Source organism: Haliotis cracherodii, unplaced genomic scaffold (genome assembly GCF_022045235.1).
Source record: "Haliotis cracherodii isolate W230 unplaced genomic scaffold, xgHalCrac1.p SCAF_2, whole genome shotgun sequence".
Lineage (NCBI taxonomy): Eukaryota > Metazoa > Mollusca > Gastropoda > Lepetellida > Haliotidae > Haliotis > Haliotis cracherodii.
Window position 1 is genome coordinate 74,332,246 of NW_027266275.1, and position 20,856 is coordinate 74,353,101.

Genomic DNA, 20,856 nt, shown 5'->3' on the forward strand with positions numbered 1-20,856 from the left:
TCTATTTATTTTGTTTCCCAATTTTCAGACTTGAGTCCGTTACATAGCATCGTTCGACATGGAGGCTACACGGAAAGCCCTATAAAGACATCCATCTCACAACCGCGAAATTAATATTTCATGAACTGCATCAAAGTGAAGGATTGATTAAAGAATACGGCAGCGCGAAATATAAGCCTTCTAGAATAATAGGGCAACCGTGAATGAAGCCAACCGACGTTATTGGGACATCAGCGTTCCCGGGGGACAGAGCATGCGGCATGAGGTGTTACAGATGCTTCGCTAATACAACTGACTACTTCACCCGCACCGGCAGCGACATCAGCATCCATACAACGGACAAGGAAGATCTGTGAAATCACACGGAACTGAAAAACTTACCTCCAAACTTTTACCCTTTTAAATTATGAACTGTGAATAGTTGGTTTGTGTTGAGAGAAAGAGTGTAATTCATATGAACAGATTTGTTGTGGGGGTAGCACTTTGTGTTCTCGTTGTTCTCACTAACTGTCCCTGCAGGTTGGGGGTGCTCTGTGCCGTCACTGACCACTGCATCCCCCAAACCAAAGGATCGAAACTGCTGGAATAGGCCAGTGGAAACCAGTATTTATTCAGTAAAAGGTTCTAACGTTAGTCAAACACTGGCTGCAGCGTCGGCCGACCCTCGCAGCACGTCCCCAACGTCTGCCCTAGGACAATCGCACGACCAGAAGAACTTTCGATTTCTCGGCGGGTATAAGTGATGACAGTGATAACCTCTTTCACTAAAGCCGCCGTGTACTGGCCGAGCAGCTCCGAGAGCGGAGACGACTAGGCTCCCGTGCCCTCACGGATGGCTGGAGGTTCCAGGTAAGTTGACCGTTATCAATGGGGAATTGAGTTCATATACTTGGTTGCAGCAAGTCAAATATTAACCCCTTGCATGTCAACAACATCTTGATGTTTCAGAGAATGGCAACAGTTTTACCATTTGTGTTCTGCAATGTTTATATGTTAAAAGTCTGACAATTAGAGTGACAAATTGTTGTCTAAAGCACCAGCCAGCAATATTCAAGCTTTATTGCGGCCTGTAAATTTAAATGTGGACCAGGTACACCCGTGACTGAAGTCATAAATAACGATCCAGTCATCGGGGTATGGTGACACGCAATCAAGCAAGTGTCAGAGCCTCGCCACCCGATTATAATTACATCGTCACGTATGAACAGTAATGGGGCACTGGAGATTTACCCCGGGTCCCTTGGGTATGGATATGTGAAGCGGTGTTTGAGCTGTGTCGTGCTGGGAACACTGTACTTGTCGCGGTGTGGATACTGTTTGAACATGTCGTAGCCATAGACACTTTGTATATATACCGCGATGGTAGCCACATTTTTACTATATTTTATAGACGTGTCACGGTGGTACACAGCTGACAGATTCTTTACACTTTACTTTACGGACATGTCGCGGCTGCATATCATCACTTTACAGTCATTTGTCGGAGGTGAAAACATTAAAGACACGTCGTCATTACATTGCAGACTGTACCTCAGTGGTAACTACTTGACGGATATGCCCCAGTGGTAGATACTTAACGGATGTGTCCCAGTGGTAGATCCTTCGAATCTCAGTGGTAGTAGACACATCACGGATATGCCTAAGTGGTAGACACATTGGGTCTAAGTGGTAGATACTTTACGGATATGTTTAAGTGGTAGATACTTTACGGATATGTCTAAGTGGTCGATACTTTACAGATATGTCTAAGTGGTAGATCCTTAACTGATGTGTCCCAGTGGTAGATACTTTACGGATATGTTTAAGTGGTAGATACTTTACGGATGTGTCTAAGTGGTCGATACTTAACGGATATGTCTAAGTGGTAGATCCTTAACTGATGTGTCCCAGTGGTAGATAATGTACTGATATGTCTGAGTGGTAGATACTTTACGGATATGTCTAAGTGGTAGATACTTTACGGATATGTCTAAGTGGTCGATACTTTACGGATATGTCTAAGTGGTAGATCCTTAACTGATGTGTCCCAGTGGTAGATACTTTACGGATATGTCTAAGTGGTATATACTTTACGGATATGTCTAAGTGGTAGATACTTTACGGATATAGCCAAGTGGCATATCCTTAACTGATGTGTCCCAGTGGTAGATAATTTACTGATATGTCTAGGTGGTAGATACTTTACTGATGTGTCCCAGTGGTAGATACTTTACTGATATGTCTAGGTGGTAGATACTTTATGGATATGTCCAAGTGGTAGATCCTTTATGGATATATCCCAGTGGTAGATACTTTACGGATATATCCCAGTGGTAGATACTTTACGGATATATCCCAGTGGTAGATACTTTATGGATATGTCTAAGTGGTAGATACGTCACTCATATGTTCCAGTGGTAGACATATTAGGGATATGTCACAATGGTAGACACACTTCGAATCTCAGTGGTAGTAGACACATCACGGATATGCCACAGTGGTACACACATTGGGGATATGCCCCAGTGGTAGACACACTTCGAATTTCAGTGGTAGTAGACACATCACGGATATGCCACAGTGGTAGACACGTTGGGAATGTGCCCCAGTGGTAGTAGACACATCACGGATATGTCCCAGTGGTAGACACATGAGGGATATACCCCAGTGGTAGACATATTACGAAGCAAAGTGGTAGCTATAGATACATTGCGGACATGCCCCAGTGGTAGACACATCACGTATATGCCACAGTGGTAGACGTATTAGGGATATGCCACAGTGGTAAACACATCACGGATATGCTCTAGTTGTAGATACATAAGGGATATGCTCCAGTGGTAGATACAGTAGAGATGTAACATGGGGTGCATACGCAGCAGACACATTACGGATATTGGGATAATAATATAAGGATATTTGTAAAGCGCTATTTTGGACATCCGTTGAAGCGTGTTCAAAGCGCTTACATGATTATTACCCTGGTCAATGGATCATTGTGCACTCGAGTTTCTTTCTCAGCTCCTTCAGGAGTATACAACCCAAGCTGCCTGTTAGACACTACTATCCGTATATTATGAATGTTTATACCGTACTGGTACTAGTTTCTGCTCAAATGTGGTATATTTGTTCACCGAACAGTGGATCCGTATGTTTTCCAGTTATCATTCTCAGCTCCCCGAGGAGTAAACATTCCAAGCTGCCTGCGTGCTTCGCTTGAGTGGGTTCGTTTGAGTCACTGTATGGATAGACCGCGATCGTAGACACTTTATGAATATATTCCGATGGCAGACTCTAAATTTTGTATGGATATACCACGATCGTAGAGTATTTAGGGACATACCGCGATCGTAGACACTTGATGAATATACTGCAATGATAGAGACTTTATGGATATACCGTGATCGTAGACACTTGATGACTATACTTCAATGGTAGACACTTTATGGATATACTGCAATGGTAGACACTTTATGGATATATCGCGATCGTAGACACTTGATGACTATACTTCAATGGTAGGCACTTTATGAATATACTGCAATGGTAGAGACTTTATGGATATACCGCGATCGTAGACACTTGATGACTATACTTCAATGGTAGACACTTTATGGATATAATGCAATGGTAGATACTTTATGGATATACCGCGATCGTAGACACTTGATGACTATACTTCAATGGTAGACACATTATGGATATACTGCAATGGTAGACACTTCATGGATATACCATGATCGTAGACACTATATGAATATACTGCAATGATAGACACTTTATGTACAGACTGCGGTCGTAGACACTTCATGAATATCCTGCAATGGTAGACGCTTTATTGATATACCACGATCGTAGACACTTGATGAATATACTTCAACGGTAGACACTTTATGGTTATGACACGATCGTAGACACTTTATGAGTATACTGCAATGGTAGACACTTTATGGATATAACTCGATCGTAGACAGTTTATGAATATACCATGATGATAGACACTTTACGGACATACGGCTGTCTTAGACACTTTATGAATATACTGCAATGGTAGACACTTTATGGACAGACCGCAGTCGTAGACACTTTATGAATATACTGTAATGGTAGACACTTTAAGGATATACCACAATCGAAGACACTTTATGATTATACTGCAATGGTAGACACTCTATGGATATACCACGATCGTTGACACTTAATGGATATACCGCGATCGTAGACACTTGATGAATATATTTCAATGATAGACACTTTATGGTTATACTGCAATGGTAGACACTTATGGATATACCTCGATCGTAGACAGTTTATGAATATACCATGATGATAGACACTCTACGGATATATCGCGATCGTAGACACTTGATGAATATATTAAGTCTTCAATGATAGACACTTTATGGTTATACTGCAATGGTAGACACTTTATGGGTATACCTCGATCGTAGACAGTTTATGAATATACCTTGATGATAGACACTCTACGGACATACCGCGATCGTAGACACTTTATTATTATACTTCAATGGTAAACACCTTACGTACATACCGCGATCGTAGACACTTTATGAATAGACTGCAATGGTAGATACTTTATGGACAGACCGCAATCGTAGACAGTTTATGGATATTTCACGATTATAGACACTTTACGGATATACCTCGGTAGTAGACACTGTATACAAATCTCAGTGGAAGACATTCTACAATCATATACTCAACAACATAAGTTCCCGTGACATCAATATTTAAGTGTATTTTTCAAACAAGTACAGTTTTCAATATTGTAGTACATGTATGGAATCAAGTCACAAAAACACAACTGCTACAGAAAAGCATGCATTTCATGCACAAGTTGACTTTTATGCAAGCCCAATGCATTTCACTACCGAAGAATGGGTATAAAAAATATGTGCGTTAACGGGATTTCATACGCATTGTTCAGCATCGTGCTGACAACAACCACTCATAAAAACAACAAAATTACGTGAATATTCAACATTACGAAATGCCACGCCTGAAAATGAGCGTCTGGGAGCCATTGGTATGCTTGAAGCAGGATCGAGTCAAGGTGATGTTGCAAGACAATTTAACGTCCGAAGAAACACTATTTGGTGTTAATGGCAACGTTGGTAACAGACGAATGGAGTCAGAGACCATCCTCGGAGTGGCAGGCCACGCGTAACCAATAAACGACAAGACAACTGGATTCGAACAACACACCTACGAAATCGATTCCAGACATGAAGAGTGAATGCAAGAAGCATCCCTGGCCTTCGACGAATATCTTCACATACCGTACGTCGTTGCCTCAGATGTGCAGGGATTGTCGCCAGAAGACCCGCCAGACGTCCCATTTTGACAGGAAACCACCGTCAAGCACGTCTACAGAGGTGCAGACAGCGTCTACGCTGGACGCTGGGGACAAGTGGACACTGACGAGTCTCGTTTTCACCTCAGCCACAGCGATGGACGGATTCGAGCGTTCTAGCGTTTTTGCGTTGTCATGGCCCAAGCATTACCTTTTTTTTAACATGAAAAAGTCCGGACTCATATTGCCCGACTTGTTCAGGCCTCTCTTCAACAAAACAACGTGAATGTCACACCCCCCCCCCCCCCCCCCCCCCCACGTGATCTCTCACCAATCGAGTACATGTGGCATGAGACGGATTGGCGCCTTCGACGTCAACCACGTGTTCCACAGACACTCCAGGAACTTCGAAACATGCTCGAGCAGATATGGACAGATATCCCACAGGACTGGTCCATTCCATGAGACGAAGATGTGTTGCTTGTATCGCAACCAGAGCTGGACACACACGCTATTGATTTGTAAATTGACATTTTGGCATGTTCATGTTCTTTTTAAGAAATCACGCATTTTCTGAAATCAGTATGGCAAATTAAACCATTTGAACACTTACAGGAGTCTTTTATCTATTGCAAACCGAAATTGTTTCAGATTTGATAAGTAACATAACTTTGCATTAAATCTTATTCAATGTCACAGGAAGTTCTGTTGTTCAGTATATTTCAATAGTAGATTTTTCTTTGCAAATATATCACGCCTCGGAATTAAGCGACATAACATCACCGTTGATCATGGCTGCAGACATATCGCGACTGTGTAGATACAGGGGGACGTCTCGAGGATAACTCAGGGATAGGTACTGTGGTCAGGTTCCGGGAAGGGGGAGACGTTTTTGACAGGCTGGAGAGTCAGATGGCACATGAATATTGAATCAGACGAGTTCTGAATCATCCTGTTTGTATTACAGCATGGCGGACGTTATCGTCCACGCGCCTCGTGAACAAATCCCGTATTAGTGCGGGCCGGATGAGAAAGTCAATCAGCCACTTGAGATTTTGATTTTAGAAATATCAGCCCAGTCTCGTTGATCGGTGTTTCTCTGGTCGGACAAATACAGACTGTCAGGTTCTATTACTATTTTGCGCTCAGAACACGTTGTGATTTATCATCTATTCAAGCCGTTCAGTCACTCGAGGTTGACTTTAGAATCTTCAAAGTGTGAAGTCTGTTCAGCTGTGCCAAAATGACTTCAATATGTGCTTCTTTTGACTTTCGTTTTGCCAAATCGATCAACGTTTGAAATGTCACCTTCCGGATGTCCGATTAGTTTGTTGTCACAATGATCTGCACTGTGATTTATAGAACGGCCTACCCCGTCAAGGATATTTTACACTAATTCTATACCACTGCTCTCAGTAAGAGCAACATGACAGAGTACACAGAACCCCGATACTCTGTACTCTGATTCAGTGTTGCCCACATATAATGAACAACTCAGTGATTTACGTGAATACCAACACAGCACAGTGATCGATATGAAGATCTACACAACACAGTGGTGTATATAAAGATATACACAACACAGTGATCTATATGAAGATCTACACAACACAGTGGTGTATATAAAGATATACACAACACAGTGATCTATATGAAGATCTACACAACACAGTGGTGTATGTGAAGATCTACACAACACAGTGGTGTTTGTGAAGATCTACACAACACAGTGATCTATATGAAGATCTACATAATACAGAGGTGTATATGAAGATCTACACAACACAGTGATTTACGTGATGATCTACACAATACATTGATTTACGTGAAGATATACACAACACAGTGATATATATGAAGTTCTACACGATGATCTATGTGAAGATCTACAGAGCCCAGTGATCTATATGAAAATCTACACGAAGATCTATATGAAGATCTACCAAATGATCCATATGAAGATCTGCACAGTGATCTATATGAAGATCTACACAACACAGTGATCTGTATGAAGATCTACACAACACTGTGATCTACATCTGTATGAAGATCTACACAACACTGTGATCTATATGAAGATCTACCCAGCACAGTGATCTATATGAAGATCTATACAGCACAGTGATTTATATAAAGATCTGCACAACACAGTGATCTATATGAAGATCTACACAACACTGTGATCTATATGAAGATCTACACAGCACAGTGATCTATATGAAGATCTACACAACACAGTGATCTATATAAAGATCTACACAACACAGTGATCTATATAAAGATCTGCACAACACAGTGATCTATATGAAAATCTACACAGCACAGTGATCTATATGAAGATCTACACTGCACAGTGGTCTATTTACGAAATAAACGACGAGGTGTTGTGTTGTTTATCGTACAATAAACACTGTAAGGCGCAGAAAAAAATTACATTTTACAGGGTTTAAACATATATACCCTTACTTGAACAATAAACCCGAGGAATACAATTCCATCTCGGCAATGACGGGCAAGTCCATTTTATGAACAAGGTGGTTGAGTTTGGTATTTTCTGAATATTGTCACTATTCCAACGACGATTATCTGCACCTTTACTCCCAAAACTGACTGTCATATCTCTCCCACTGTTGGAAACGATCACCAAGTTGCGATCATCAAGTTCGAATCTCATGGAATGACATTGAGAGAACAATGTTTATCGTGAAATCGACCACGCCTTGTTTTTCGTTGTTCTTTGCGATTTATCGCGTCGCTATCACATTTGTGAAGATCTACACTGCACAGTAATATATGCGAGGTGAGGTGAGGAAATGGGGTTTAACGTCGCAAGATTATTATATAGCGACCTGCATGCACGTGTGTGTATGTGGCTGCTTGTCCCGACTGATGCCGATTTATAGTGCTAGTCTACTGAGAAACCATGCCACAGATTCCGAGCCGACCAGTCCTTGTTTTAGCCCCTTAATGACGAGCGCCAGACAGGGTAACAAGTACCATCTTTTAACGTCTTTGGTATGTCGCGGCGGGGCACCGAAACCCGAAACCACGGAGGCGGTCTTTTCGTAGATAATGAATATATACTAATCTATATAAAACCAAAGCCATTTCCTTCTCAAGACAGAGAACATCAAGAATAAACTGTCATTTTCCATTTTTTCATGTTAAGCAATATGTGCTTGGTCATTGCGAATCAGTAGCATTTAGCCCATAATGGGTGGATAGTTTATAAGCCATCATGAATCAGTCGCCATTCTCGACTCATACTTGACTCATATTCGACTCATATGTCCAAGATTTTAACTGTACATTGCATACATATTCTTAGAATATCCGTGGTTGAAGCTTGTGAAAATTTCAATTGGTTCACATGTTCAAATCATTTATTATTAACTGGCAGTGCTGTGCATGCGTGTGTTGTGTGTGTTGTTTAACGCCACTCTCAGCAATATTACAGCTTTATGACGACGGCTATCAGTACGTGAAAGAATCAATTGTGTTTTCAAGGTTCTGTTGAATCATCCAAATGATTCAACTGTGTATGCTCATTGTGCTGTGACATCTTCAGTGTTAGATCTACGTCGGAAATGATCACTGGCACGAAACGTTAATTGAAAAGGAAACGTGTGTAATAAAACGAGTGAAGGCTGAATGAACATGAACACTTAGTGGTGCAACGTTGCTGAGAATAAAACATACAGTTCTGCGCATTATCAGACTTTAACCAGCTTTTATTTTTAAAGTATGTTTTTTCTGTCTGGGAATATGTGTCGCATAGGTTCTAGAACAGTAGTACAAAAAGTCTAGGAATACATGTTCTGCAAGTTTAGGAATAGGTATTCCAGGAGTCCAGGAGCTGGTGTTCCGGAAGTCTTTGAAAGTGTGTCTCGGGGATCTAGGAGTAAGTGTCCTGGTGATTTAAAAGTAAGTGTCCTGGTGATTTAAGAATAAAAGTCCTCGGGATCTAGGAATAGGTATTCTTGGGATCTAGGTGTAAGTGTCCTTGGGATCTAGGAATACGTGTCCTGGGGAACTAGGAGTCAGTGTCTCGGTGATCTAGGTATAAGTGCCATGGGGATCTAGGAGTATGTGTTCTGTGGATCTAGGAGTTAGTGTCCTGGGGATCTAGGAGTAAGTGTCCTGAATATCTAGGAGTAAGTGTCCTGGGGATCTAAGAGTAAGTGACATGGGGATCTAGGAGTAAGTGTTCTGGGGATCTAGGAATAAGTGTCGTGGGATTTAAGAGTAAGTGCCATAGGGATCTAGGAGTCAGTGTCCTGGGGATCTGGGAATAAATGTCCTGGGATCTAGGTGTAAGTGCCATAGAGATCTAAAAGTAAGTGTCCTGGGTATCAAGGTTTAAGTGACATGGGGATCTGGGAATAGGTATCCGGGAGATCTAGGTGTAAGTGTCATAGGAATCTAAAAGTAAGTGTACTGTGAATCCAGAAATGATTGACCCGAAGATCTAAGAGTGTGCGTCCTGGGGATCTAAGAGTAGGTGTTCTGGAAATAAAGGAGTAAATGTCCGGGGGATCTTGGAGTAAATGTCCCGAAGATTTAGGAATATGTGTCGTGAAGATCTAGGAATAAGTGTCCTGGAGATCTAGGCGTAAGTGTCCTGGGAATCTAGGGGTTAGTGTCTTGGAGATGTAGGAGTATGTGTTCTTGAGATCTAGTAATAACTGTCCTAGTGCTCTAGAAGTAAGTGTTCTGGATATCTAGGAGTTAGTGTAATGGGGACCTAGGAGTATAAAGCGACATGAAGTTTACGAATGAGTGTCCAAGATGTGTAGGAATACACATGCCGAAAATCTGGCACTCAGTGCCCTAGGTGTCTTGCGTCCCGGAACCCTGCTTAAAGCTGTCATGCAAGCCTTGCAAAACGTGTCTTGTAAACCTAACAGTAGGTGTTCATGATGTCTACGATTGGGTACCCTGGATATCTGGGGAGTGTTCCGACCCCTGTTCCATCGCAGGCCCTACGGGTATCGTACATGTACGTGTGTGAATGGGGCTACGGTGCATGGCAGCTTATTAATAGGTACCCAGTGTGTCAAATAGGTGCACATTAGGCATTTCAATCACTTTTAACAACGGTTGTGAATATTTCATAGGAACCCTTTACTCCAAACTAAAAAAATGATTAAAACGCTGCTAGTCTTCGATCAGTTGGTCTTGTGAATTATCTTTAACATGACGAAGTACTAAATGACCCTTAGTATCGATGTGGGAAACAAACTTGGGAAGGGCTGTTTGGTGTGATCACTGTGATTGCTCCGCCCTGGGCTCATCCACTTAGGTCCAGTGAAGGTTGTGTACAGTCAATGGATATGTGCTCAATCAATGTACCATGAACTCATTTGAACAGAACCGCAGATTATTTCAGGAAGATGACACCATGTACTCTTTCATTACCAACCTTGCCGTGTACACGTGTCATAGCCCCGTCTGGAACGCTTCTGTTCTCACAGTCCGCTCTAATATCGCCCAGGGTTACTTCCTGAACCTTCTCATGTTATGTTCTAAGCTAGCCCAATAGTACGATCTATTTCCACACTAAGCCTGTTCATTCTGACTTGTTATTCCGCTCAGACATTCTACAAAGACTCCTTACCTCTTGTTTTGCTCTACGATTACAAAATATTAACGTCTGTTTTTTGTTCCATGCTGTTCTAATATCGCCCAGTGTTACTTTCCGTTTCTCTCTCACATTCCACTCTAATGTCGCCCCTTGTTACATTTTGTTTTCTCACACATTCCGTTCTAATATCGCCCATTATTACTTCTTGTTTCTCTCACACATTCCACTCTTACATCGCTCATTGTTACTTTTTCTTTACTCACACATTCCACTCTAATGTCGCCCATTGTTACTTTTTCTTTACTCACACATTCCACTCTTACATCGCCTATTGTTTTTTTTGTTTCTCTCACACATTCCACTCTTACATCGCCTATTGTTACTTTTTGTTTCTCTCTCACATTCCACTCTTACATCGCCCATTGTTACTTTTTGTTTCTCTCTCACATTCCACTCTTACATCGCCTATTGTTACTTTTTGTTCCTCTCTCACATTCCGCTCTTACATCGCCCATTGTTACTTTTTGTTTCTCTCTCACATTCCGCTCTTACATCGCCCATTGTTACTTTTTGTTCCTCTCACACATTCTGCTCTTACATCGCCTATTGTTACTTTTTGTTTCTCTCTCACATTCCGCTCTTACATCGCCCATTGTTACTTTTTGTTCCTCTCACACATTCCGCTCTTACATCGCCGATTGTTACTTTTTGTTTCTCTCTCACATTCCGCTCTTACATCGCCCATTGTTACTTTTTGTTTCTCTCTCACATTCCGCTCTTACATCGCCCATTGTTACTTTTTGTTTCTCTCTCACATTCCGCTCTTACATCGCCCATTGTTACTTTTTGTTTCTCTCTCACATTCCGCTCTTACATCGCCCATTGTTACTTTTTGTTTCTCTCTCACATTCCGCTCTTACATCGCCTATTGTTACTCTTGTTGTTTCTTTCTAACATTCCGCTTTAATATTTTGTCCATTGTCCATTGTCCCATCGCTTCTTGTCATTTTATTTGCACAAATTATCTTATGATTTAATTGATGACCGTTCTGGTATTCAATGATGACAAAGTTTTGCTACGAGCTTTTAATTGATTTATTTCTTTGCAACGAAGACCATCATCATGGTCCCATACTTCTGCTGATGTGATGCGGTTGTGCCTGAATATTAATTGGGTTCTGTCACCTCAATTATGCCGAACCCATTTTGCAAGTGACAGAGAATCTAAAACTATACCATATTAACGAACCGAACTTAAGTGTACGCAAGGCGCATGTCTGCAATTTATACCCTACTTCAATCGTAGGCACGCTGTCTCCTCTGTCCGTTACTGTGATGTATGTTCGCGTTTAATCAACGACGGTCAGCTTCACCTTTGATGTGACGAGATTGTAATTAGTTTAATTCACTGACAACTATACTTAAGCAGTTATGAAATATGGGATGTGGTCATAAAATCAATATCAGGGTTGGTTCTCATACTATGTAACACGTTATTTATTGCCAAGGCATATCTTAAATTTGGATAACTCGTTGGAGAAGTAAACGCAATGCTCATTGACAAGAGTGATGTGGGTTTAATGGTTACTTGGTACATCTTCCCGAGCATCGTTCAGCATCCTTCCCCTGATGTGATGGTGGCGGATTTTCCTCGGATGCTGTCAAGTATAAAAGTATAAGTAAATATGAACAAGACAAACACGGAAGCATGATTCCTACCACTAACGCTCGCTTGTTCAAGTAATGATAACACTTAACCCCTAGACACTTTTAATCCATAATGTCGATCGTCATAAGACGTGATAAAAGGTGTTTGCATTGATATACCAGGTGTAATGTATTCCGAGCAGTTGTGTTTGTTTGTTTGTTTGTTGTTTTACCTTGCACTCAGAAATATTCCAGATATATGGCGGCGGTCTGTAAATAATCGAGTCTGGACGATGACATGCATCAACCACGTCAGCGAACCTGACCACCCGATCCTGTCAGTCGCCCCTTGCGACAAGCATGGACAGCTGAAGACCAATTCTAACTCGGATCTTCACTAGTCTGTTCCTAGCAGGGGTTTGAGAATGGGTGTGAGAATGAATGCATGGATGCATGGATGGATGGATGCATGGATGTACCTGTGGCAATAGAATGATGCAGGCGGATATTTTTTGTATAAAATTGTTTACATGCGATGTGTGTAAATTTCCAGGTGAACTTTTGAGGTACAATCGATCATAATTTTTCTTCGAAGATTTCAAAGAGCGTCTATGGCTCTTGCTCAAAAGTTGTTCGATCAAGGGTTGCAAAATTCAAGGCGTTATTAAAGCTTTGCATGTATGTTCATCCTGTACTCTGGTACAGTGTTGGATGTAAATGGATGTGTACAACCTAGTGACAATTGTCCTTCAGTTTCAGCGAAGGCAAACTGGAATTTTCGCGAAATGGAATGTAAGCCAACAAATATCACACCGTATACGCATGTACGTGATGGTATATGAATATATTGTTGTGTATACGCATGTACGTGATGATATATGTATATACTGTTATGTATAGACATTTATTGTATTCTTCAGTGTGAAAGACAAAGATTTCTGAAGTTGAGAAAAGTGATTTGCAGTGAACATAACACTTTGATCGAACCATCGTCTCACAAAATTGTCGTCCCTTTATCGAAAGTGTCTTGTCCGTACACAAACTGTTGTCTTCTTTTTTACGTTAGTTCGTCATTGACAAAGCAAAACAATGACATATGGTCATTAATGGAGTTGATATCGCTTCTCCCCGTTTGTTATTCTCTTGAAAATGTCCCATTATAAACTGTAAATTTTCCTCGTCAATCGAGACTGTTCGTTTCTCGATGCGCCATATTTCTTAAGTGAACAGCGTGGGTCCTTTCTGTTTGATTGGTGTTCTAGAAGTTGGCAAATAAGTAAGAAAAACGTACAACTTTATGGATAACAACTTATGGTTTATTGCAAAAAATCGACGTTTCGATGTTGATTCTTGTAAACACCGTCATCAAGCTGGAGTGCTACACGCAATAAACCAGAAATTGTTATCCATAAAGTTGTACGTTTTTCTTACTTATTTTCTTCACTTCCAACAGCGGTCTCGTAGATTTAAAGAATTTTTTTTTTAAATTTATGAGCTATATAATAAGGTAATTGTATGATTAAGAATGTTATTGACCTCAAATATTTGTTTTTAAGATTATGCAAACGCAGCAATATGGCAATTACAAGGGGTAGTGAAACGTCCCTGCGTGTCGGGTAGTCAACAGTTAGCTTTCAAGGGTGTCCGTTCGTAATTATATAATTAAATATTCCGGTTGACAACTACACAAAAATATATTTTATGTACAGGATATTTCATATGCGATGAGGGAAACTGTAACTCGATGAGAGAAACATGATATTTCACTCGACAAAGGGAATACCCTCTAGGTATGACATTGTATGTAAATATAATGTTATGTATACACATGTACGTCATAGTATGTGTTTGCCATGGTTTATGCATACACAAGTACGTTATGCATTGTGGGAATCATGAAACATCTTTTCGTCATAACAGATGCATGTATACATCGAACTGCATTACAATGTGTGCAGCAGCATGTGCATCTGTGCATGCCCTGCATACCAATCTTCAATCGATCCTGGTGAGTCAACGCTCAATACCCACCTTAGCGTATCTCCGTTCAAACAACCGCAAGTAAACTCACGTGTTATCAGCTGGTGCAGATGGATAGAGTAGGTTTACATTAAGCCTGGCAAGAAAAACGTGGTGCCAAGGTTTATATAAATCACATAATATTTACATAAATATCTTCAGGACATCGATCTTGGCCTCTTGAAGCTCTGACAAAAAGCGAGAATCGGCTGTAGGTATATACATGTCAGAGTATTCTGACCAGTTCTGAGAAGAGGGAAGACCAACCGAGATCTTTCTTTTGAAGATGCTGACGAGGTTCCATGTGACTATAACTTCAAGGGTAGCGTTTTGACGAGGACATGGAGGCCACCTGCTGATAATGAATGGAAGGTTTTCCATCAAATTATTCTTCCAGATTCATATCGAAAGCATGTTTTAAGTTTGGCACATGGAACTTCTATGGCAGGTCATTTGGGTGTGAACAAAACTTCATGTTGCCAAACTTGCGGCATAATGTGGCTGAATTTGTAAAACATGCCATGTTTGTCAAATTGTTGGCACACCTAATCAGAGAATCCCAGCTGCAACTTGAAAACCATTCCAGCTTTTGAGGAACCTTTCTGCAGGGTCGCCATTGATTGTGCTGGTCAGAACATACTTACTATCATGTGTGCTTCTACGTGTGGGATTCCAGAGGCTATTCCTTTACGGAACGTTACAGCTCGGGTTATATTCAAGGCTTTAGTTTAGTTCTTCACCATGGTTGGTTTGCATGGGACTATTCAGTCAGATCAGGGTTCACGTCAGGTGTTTTCCAACAGGCTATGCACCAGTTAGGTATTACTCAGATTAAGTCTTGTGCATATCATCCTGAATCTTTAAGAGCTTTACAGAGGTTTCACCAGATTCATAAGAATATGATAATGTCTTACTGTTTTGAGACTGAGAAGGATTGGGATGAAGACATCCTTTTGATGTTCTTTGCTGTGAGGGGGTCAGTTTAGGAGTGCCTGGGTTTTAGTGTTTTTTACCTTGTCTTGCCATACAGTTCGTGGATCTTGACTCAATGATAGGTCTGAAATGATGAGTTTTTTGGAGTATGTCTCATCATTTCGGTCTGGGCATTCAAGTGCCTGTGACGTTGCTAAGGATAACGGGAAGGCATCACAGGACAAAATGTCCTGGCGATAAAGTCTTAGTGTTTTTGCCAGTCCCTGGTCAACCATTACGTGCTAGGGTCCATATGTTATTGACAGAAAAGTCAATGTTGCTGACTATGTTGTCACAGCTGTTGTCAAAAGACACAGCTTTCTCATGTCAATATAATTAGAAAGTATCATGAAAGCAATGACAATGAACCTACTCAGTGTGTTGCCACTGTTTCCCCTGTGGATATTGTATCAGTGTGTGACACTGATGAGAATCGTGAGAATCGTGCCCTAAGTTAAACAATTCTGAACTTTTAGATAACTTGGATACTAAGTTAGGTCATGTCATAGGCAAGGTCAGGTACAGTCCGTTCAAGCAAAGGTTTAAGCTATTTCAAAATTCCAAGTTCCACAAAACAAAAAGAAACTTTGAAATGGTTTGACTGGTTACTACCATAGATTTTGTCATACATGTTGTAGCTTTTTCACTTATGTTCTGGACAAATAGGTGAAATTGGTTTGGGACAGCAATTGTCAGACTGCTTTTGAGAAAATGAAAGCCATTCTCATGAATTATCCTATTCTCCAAGCACCAAAAACATCTTTCAAATTGGATTCTAGTGACATTGGTGCTGGAGCTATCCTGTTGCAGGTAGATACATCAGGCTTTGGTCATCATGTTATTGTTCAAAATAGGACAAACATCAGAGAAATTATTCCACCACTGAAAAAGAAACTCTTCCTCTATTGTTAGCTCTGCAATATTTTGAAGTGTACTTTGGCACTTCTTTGTTTCCTATTCAAGTGTAAATTGATCACAATCCACTATCTTTTCTTCATAAAATGAAAAACAGAAACCAACACCTGATGCGTTGGAGTTTGCTTTGCAAGAATTTGATTTAGACATCAAGCATATCAAAGGCAAAGACAGTGTTATTGCTCATGCATTGTCTCGAGATGGTTGAATGTGATCAATTCTGACTGCAAATATGATATGCATTTGTGAAAACATATCTCATGATCATAATGTATAATGTTTACTATTATTTACTGTACTTAGCAGTCTCACTGTGATCAAACTTTAAACAATGATTGTAACTGTATTACAGTGTTGCTGTTAAGTTTCAGTACAGTCTCATGCACTGTATTGGGACACTGATTAGCTATCAGGAATATAGTACTATCAAATCTAGGCAGTCGTGAGGAAGTTAATATATTTAGATGCTCGAATTATCTATAAACTTCCGGAATAGCATTGATGGATCTCAAGGGTTATAGGATGTAGTGTGCTTGTGACACTGAGTACTGAGTGGAACGTTCTGGAAGCTAGTTGGACTATATAAGTGGAGAGGGTGCATGCCTGTCATATATCACATTTCATCAAACATTACATCAAGACCAGCGGGTGTGTTAAAATCACTTATCACCCCCGGATTCCAAGACTAGGCCTATCTCTAAAGCTGTTTAGGCGAGGTGATTATTATCCGTGTGATTGTCATTTCCACTGCTCTCACATTTTATACTGTCATTGAGTACTGTGCTCTCACTATATCGCGTGCTACCATTGTAATTGACATCCGGACATTTGCATTTACTTTTAAACCTAGTTAATTTTGTAATACAATTGTTGATTGTGTTCCATTTGTTTTTTATTTGTTGGTTCCACACCAAATTCTTTTGCATACATATTTCTGGGTTAAAACATTGTTTCAATTTGGGAATCAGTAACAACACCTATCATATACTTCAGTGGGAAAGACTGAGTTTTCTGAAGTTGCGAAAAGGGATATTTTCATTGCGGTGAACATAACACTAGATGTCTCACTGCAGTGAACTAACACTTTGACAGAACTATTGTCATACAGGAGTTAACTCCCCTTTAATTATCTCCCTTTATCGTAAGTGTCCAGCCCCCACACAAACTGTTGACGTCCTTTTTACGGTAGTTCCACATTGACAAGGCAAAATAATGACCGATGGTCATTTATGGAGTTAATATCACTTCTTGTCGTTTGGTATTCTATCGAAAATGTTTCGTTATGAACTGGTAATTTCTCATCTAACTCGACAAAACGAGACTGTTCGTTTCGCAAAGCGCAAAAATATATGACCAATGTATCGAATGCACACATAAATAACTAACCATTGCTTCATACACACGGTATGTATCTGTGGTTGTTGCTTGGTAAAGATAGTATACATGCGGTCGTTGTTTCGCATACATGACATATATGTGATCGTTGCTTGGTTCACATGACATCGTCGTCGTTTTTTCAGGACGAATGCTATATACAAATGAATGTATTTGTGACCGATGCTTGGCACGTATGATGCACACAGGGCGTGGATCTATGACAAGTATGACACGCGTCCACATGTAGTTGCTATGCAATTGATGAATACTGTTTTACAGATCCATCAGAATCCCTGCATGGTGCAATGTAGTGCAGTCGGGTAATTTGCGACCACGATTCTACTTGTGTTCTTGTGTGTATTAGAGCGTGTGGTAAACTAAACATTGCATGGTGGTGAGCATATAGATTATTGACTATGTATTAATCGTATATTGCCTTAGCTGAACAGGCACCATCGTAATCCCAAGTATGGGCCGATGGTACGGCTGCCTATTGGTGATAATCGCGAGCTTTAATGGCCTCGTGACGACGATACACCTAGCCCTTGAAGTATCAGTGTTGAGATCAGTAGTCGACAATCAATGGAAATTGAGAGCAGTGAGGGGTGTTGATCTCACCTTGTGGACGACGGTGCTTGCCATAATCGACATATGATAGTCAACAGAAACATACTCCCGGTAAATAGACGAAAAAACAGACATTGATTCCCGTCCACGAGTCTAAGAAAATCTTGTCTTTACAAGCACTTATTGATTATCTGAGTTCTGGGAGACTGAACGGAGGGCCGATTATTCATTTGCCATGTAAAAACACATCCGTATGACTGAAACTCTTGATGGCTCAACTTGTGAACCACCACTTAGAGGAGCAGCTTACAAACGAATTCTACTCAACTTTCTTTTCGTCACTTTTAATCGCCAAGATCCTTCATATCAGTGTCACGGGGCACAGGTAACGACACTACTGGGATAGTGTAGAGTTAATTTCGTCTTTTCTAGGAAAAACAGTTTCGTGGCGACGTGGCAGTCTGTCAATCATCACTTTAGCGGTGTTACGGAGGGCGATGCCATCCCTGTCACGGCGGGCGATGTAGGCCGCCCACAGCCCGGACCGTGTTGGGGAAAGAGATTATTAGATAAGAAGTGCAGCAAGCAGTGTGTCCGTTTGACGTTACTATTCTCTCATTGATTTATAGCAGAATCAATAGCGCTTATTTACAACTAAAACCAAATCTTTCCCCATATCTTCATATACGTGTGCTTTAGAGATCAGGACACACAGCTTGCTGTGTTTGGTTTTAATAATATGTTTATTTTCTGAAGCTGAAAGATATTCGAAGTCGATTTATTTTTAGCTACAATGTTCATATTTGATGTGCGTGATGACTCACCTATAGAAGGGTTGGTGATACACACTGCCTCCAGGGACGAGCTGGTTATGATTGCTGGAATACTAAGTGCGCATTGGGATTTGTGGGTGACACTTGCCTGTATGGAAGAGGATGATCTCTGACCTGTATTTTGAACACTTGTGTTACCTACTCCACTGACCTGGGCTCTGTTCCACAAGCGATCTTAGCGCTGGATTCGTCCCACGCAAAGGTTAAAACATGAAACGTATAGTTACGATCGCTTTAACGTTAAGACCGATTACCCGTCGCCGCTGTCTACGCCCGTGCGTATATCATTGAATGACCTTGATCATGGCCTATTGCGAGTCAAGAATGTTTTGTAATCAGACAAAACTAGTGGTCGGTCTTGAGAAGGGGTGGCCACATAAGTCATACGTTGGTTCATTTAATGACTTTTCTTAGAGCCATTGCCAGGAGCTATATTAATCGGAAGTTTTCAAATGGCGGCTTGGGTTATCCGACGTATTGAAACTTTGCTAAACAGGGAATCATTGGACATTTTCCTCAATGTTGGTAGTGCAATATGAGAGGTGAGATCGTTGTGTAGTTGTTGTTGGGGGACGGTAGCTTTTAATGAGGGCTTGTGCTCCACAATCCGGCGTCAAATTCTAGATCCCGATGTGTCTGTGTATGTAGTCATTAAATGCTTGATGGATATATCATCAAATGTAATTGACTGGCAGACAAAGCGATGTTTGAATGCCTAGATTCAAACATACAAGGACTGCCAATTCCCTACATCCTGACCCCTTGAGTACCAGCTTCGGGGGATCGGATACTGGAGATCCCAACAAGCCTGAGTTCAGGGGCACTGAATTGCTACTAAACATACAGTGACCAAAGCCATAGATCTTAATCACTTTACTGCTGACCTTCCTCGAACCAGCTAAGGCTTAGGCAACAATATAAAACATTTTATCAAATGAAAACCAATTGTTACGATGAACATATCTCTTGGCTTATATTTGAACAAAGAAATCGCTCATACACATGAAATTACCGAGTGTACATTTTAACAATTTGAGGAAAGAAACATTATCTGCTTTAATATATCAAATGAATTCATAGCATAACTGCTATACCTACTTCAGTGTTCAGAGTGTAGTCTTAATCAAAGCTTCTTTCTAGCTATAATAGGCTGCGGGGTAGCCTAGTTGTTAAAGCTTTCGCTCCTCACGTTGAGTCCCGGGTTCGATTCCCCACATGGGTATGAAGCCAATTTCTGGTGTCCCCCAACGTGATATTACTGAAATATTGCGCAAAGCGGCGTAAATCCATAATCACTCACTCTAGCTACGGAAACAAAATATCTACCTCCACAGTGTTCTATAAACGCGAATGAACATGTGTCAACTATTTTGACTAAACCACCACTCTCGCATTTTTTTAAATTAAGTATACAAAGATTCTCTAATTATAACGTTCCTTCGTTGAAGGTGTACATTTATTTACATATCTTCCAGCAGAACGCCCCTTTAAGACACTCCCCCATCTCTTATCTCAGATCTGTTCCAATTCTTCCTCTAGGCCTGTATTATCCACGTTCTCATTCAGAAATAATATATCATTAAACACAGGTTTCTTTAATACTGTAACCAAAGCATGCCTCTTGGTTAGATACCTGTTTACAGAGGGAG

At 40.7% G+C, this 20,856-nt stretch overlaps 1 protein-coding gene across 1 annotated transcript in view; it reads left to right on the forward strand.

Moving 5' to 3' along the window:
- Positions 1-786: 786 nt before the first annotated feature.
- LOC139469630 (neuronal acetylcholine receptor subunit beta-3-like) overlaps positions 787-20,856 on the forward strand; it is a 101,493-nt gene continuing 81,423 nt past the window's right edge. Inside the window, exon 1 of the mRNA XM_071251856.1 lies at positions 787-849. The gene's annotated coding sequence lies outside the window, so the exon portion shown is untranslated. The remainder of the gene's footprint in view (positions 850-20,856) is intronic.